We start from the raw sequence: 4,012 nt of genomic DNA, 5'->3' as shown, positions 1-4,012 counted from the left end.
ATTGGTTGCCTCCTGCACAAGCCCTGACTGTGGATTGAACCTGAAACCTGGGTATGTGCCCTGACCAGGAATTGAACCCGCCACCTTTCGGTGTGAGGGGTGACACGCAGACCAACTGAGCTGCACCAGCCATTCACATCTTTTGCCCGTTTCTTATGGGCATTGTTGTCACCCCAAAGCTCTTTGTGGCTTTAGTTGGCATTCTCCGTCACCACCCAGTGAGGATGCTCAGCACCTTTCATGTCTTCATTCATCATCTGGATAGACTCTTCGCTGAAGTCTTGCACCCGTTTCCCTTTGGAGTTGCCTTTTTAAAATGGTTTTGTACATTCCTCTTCTGATTGCAGTTATCTCTTCTTCTGCTATTTGACACCTCCCCTTAGCTATCCCTAGAATTTTTCTTTCTCCAAAATGTCCTATAAATACATTTATCATACAGTGCCCACACATTTACCCAAGAGAAACGATGACATTTCGCAGAAATACTTGTAGTGTTCAGAGCAGCTTCGTTTCTAATAACCAAAGAATTGGAAACAACACAAATGTCCATCACCTGTGAATTGATGAAAATAAACTGTGGTACAGCCCTACAGTATCCGCACTGTATGCAGCCTCCTGAGCCTGGCTTCTCCATAAGCTTCATGCTGTGAGATTCATCCCCCTTGCGTATCTTTTTGTTGTTGATTAGCATTGTGTGGATGTGCTACAGGTGAGCTATTCACCCGTGGGAGGATGCTTGGATTGTTTCTAGTTCGAGGGTTTTGTGAATAAAGGTGCTGTAAACATTTGTGCACAGGCTTTTGTGGGGTCTTATGCCTTCATTTCTCTTGTGTAAACACGTGGGGGTGGATTGCTGGGTTATATGATAAACATGTGACTGGCTTTACTAGACACTATCAGACCGTTTCCTAAGTGACTGTCCTATTTTGCGTTTCCACCAGTGTCTGAGGGTTCCAGACACTTGTGTCCTTGCTCGACACTTAGTACTGTCAATTTCATTTGCTTGTTTGCCATTCTTATTACTTTGTAATAGTGATGTGTCATTAATGTGGGGGTTTTGTGTGTGTGTGTGTGTGTGTGTTTTGTGAATCCTAACTAGGGATATTTTTCCATTGATTTTTAGAGAGAGTAGAAGGGAGGGAGAGAGACAGAGAGAGAAACATCGATGTGAGAGAGACGCATTGTGGTTTTACTTTGCATTTTCCTAACGACTAATGCTGTGATCATCTTTCATGTATTTATTTGCTGTCCATACGTCTCTTTTGATGGAGTGTCTATTGAAATTATTTGTCCTTTGTTTATTGAGTTATTTGTTTTCTTACTGAGTAGTGAGCTTGTTACATAGTCTGCATACCAGTCCCTTATCAGATGTGGGTTTTTCGAGAGTGTTCTTTCAGTCTGTGTCTTGACTTTTCGTTTTCCTAAGTGTCTTTTGCAGAGATGTTTTTAAGTCATCCAGGTCATTTATTTGTATTGTCTCCACTTATTGGTCTTTGATTTCTTCCATTAACATAGTTTTTGGCACATAAATCGTGTACGTCTTCTATTAGATTTATCCCTATTTCTTTTTCTCTTTTTTCTTTTCGGTGCTATGCAGCTTTTTGAAACTGCATAGTAGGTGGTGTGTTTTAAACTTCAATAACTTCAATTTCTAAATGTTCATTGTGGTATATAGAAATGCAGTTGCTTCTGTTACCCACACGTCCTATGCCCTACAAGCTTGTTAAACTCACTCACTAGTTCCAGTAGCTTTTTGTAGATTTTCTATGTTGACAGTTTTGTCGTCTGTGAGTAGGGACAGGGGTATCTGACTTCCCAATCTGCATGCCTCTTGTCTGGCCTGATGGCAGTCACTCGGGCCCCCAGTAGAGTTGAGTCCCTGGGAGCAGACATCCTGAGTTGCTCCTCATCTTAAGAGCGTTCAGTCCCGCTCTCATACGTGTGGTGTTAGCTGTGGGTGTTTCATAGATGAACAGGAAGTGCCCTCTGTTCCTGGCTTGCTGCATTTTATCGTGAATGGATAGGAAATTGTGTTGAATGTGGCTGTTGTAATGGCTGTTGCCCTGAGCTCAGGAGCCTCACGCTGTGCTAGAGGAACTTGGAGGGCTTTCCTTTGTGCTGCAGCTCAGGGCCCTCTGTCCCGCCTGCCCAGCCCACTGCCCACTCCCTTGGTGGGGAAAGGAGGCGGGTCTGGAGAACGGGACTGCTGGCTCTTCCTTCTGGACTATGCAGGGTTTGGGCCCAGGGTGGGTTGCGTTGCTCTGAGAGGCTTGGGCTGCACTGTGGGTAGGCAGGTCCAGGCCACATCTGTCACCAGGGGGCCACCCTGCTCCCCGCAGTGGGTTCTCTTCTTGGGAGTCCCTGCTGTGTCTCACTGCCTACAGCAGTGCCTGGCACAAGGTGGGCCCCCAGTAAACGTGTTGCCTGACAGGGACACCCCCCACTGACAGCTTTCTGTCCGTGGATCTGTCAGCCCCTGACATCCCTGCCCTATGCCCAGACTGTGCTTACCGACATTTGAGCACTTTTCCTTTGATATCAACACTAGTGGCCTGGTGCACTGATGCGTGCACATTGAAAGGCAGTTAGTTAGAAGAAATATTTTAATATTGCTATTTGCCCTTTCTCTAAATAGAAGTGCCAACCAAATTCACAATCGACAATGACAGATCGAAACACACACACGTGCGATTAGCGCCAGCGAGAGCTTTATATGTATCGTGCATGCGCTAAACTATGTTCTGCAGTGAGAAAACCTGAAGTCATTTTCAAGGTCCATCAGTTCTTTTTAGTCGGGTCCAGTTTCTAAGCTTTCTAAATCTCTGTTTTCCGGCTAATGAGAAGAAGCTAGGATTCCGCTGAGTCTCCTATGTACTGACTCCTGTGAGGATCAGACGAGATGAGGCACGGGAAACGCTTCACAGGCATTTGGTTACAGGGTGAAGTGTTTGCACCTGGCGATAAAACAAGTTGTGTTCCTGGGTTAAAGAAACTCCCTCTTCCCTAAGCTTAGAGGAAGCCGGGCGTTGCTACGTGACATCATTACCCGGCGCCCACAGTTCCCGGGCTGGGCTGGGCTGGGCTGGGCTGGGGGCCACATTTTGCGCCACGGGGTCTCGGCAGTGTTGGCTGTGATTTGGTGGCTGTCACTCCAGGTGGTGGGGCCTGCGTCCACTTGGGGGAAGCTGAGTGTTGCTGTCAGCGCCAGGTCCACAGTGCTGTTTCTCTGTAAATGGCCAGTGTGCTTCATGGTAGTTCCTGCATTGAGCGTCTGCCCCCTAGTAGTCAGTGTGCATCATAGTGACCCATCGGACGGTTGGAGGGACACTTAGCATATTGGCCTTTTATATATAGAGACTAGAGGCCTGTTGCATGAAAATTCATGCACTTGCAGGGGGGGGTTCCCTCAGCCCGGCCTGCGCTCTCTTGCAATCCGGGAGCCCTCAGGGATGTCCCACTGGTGGCTCCCCAGGGGAAGTGGCCTAAGCTGCAGTCTGGCCTCCCTCTGTGGGAGGTGACCAGCGGGCCAATTGCCGCCATCACCAGTGGCCTCCCTCTGCAGAGGGTGACCGGCAGGGCAATTGGGGGATGAGCAGCTGGCCCCACCCCCCAATCGCCCCTACGCCGCTGCTGGTCACCACCGGGGTCCTTGCTGCCTCCCAATCTCCATCCCCTCCCTCTGCCCACTGGCACCCATCTTGGCTGGCCTGGTGCTGCCTGCTCGCTGGCCCTGCCCCCACCGATCAGTCGTTCCACCATTTGGTCGATTTGCATATTAGGCTTTTATTGTATAGGATGTGTTGTTTCACATTTGTTGAGAAGGCTTCCCTTTTGAAGAATGTGCTCAGAGGGAGCCACCCACCCCTCCCCTGTGACCTCACTGCCACCTTCCTCCCCTCATGGGCCTGCAGGCTTTTCCCGGCCAACACACATGCAGTTCCTTCAGCCCAAAGGCCTGCCTGGCCCCGTCCTCCCCTCCGCATCTCATCCTCTCCATAGCAGCCGGCTTCTT

The 4,012-nt window shown here is 49.2% G+C and overlaps 1 protein-coding gene across 2 annotated transcripts in view; it reads left to right on the top strand.

Moving 5' to 3' along the window:
- FRMD8 (FERM domain containing 8) overlaps window positions 1-4,012 on the top strand; it is a 29,588-nt gene that overhangs the window by 21,605 nt on the left and 3,971 nt on the right. The gene's annotated exons all lie outside the window — the stretch shown is intronic.

The sequence above is a fragment of the Myotis davidii genome, unplaced genomic scaffold (assembly GCF_000327345.1).
Source record: "Myotis davidii unplaced genomic scaffold, ASM32734v1 scaffold425, whole genome shotgun sequence".
Classification (NCBI taxonomy): domain Eukaryota; kingdom Metazoa; phylum Chordata; class Mammalia; order Chiroptera; family Vespertilionidae; genus Myotis; species Myotis davidii.
Note: the sequence above shows the minus strand (reverse complement) of the source record. Positions and strands in the feature narration are given on the sequence as shown.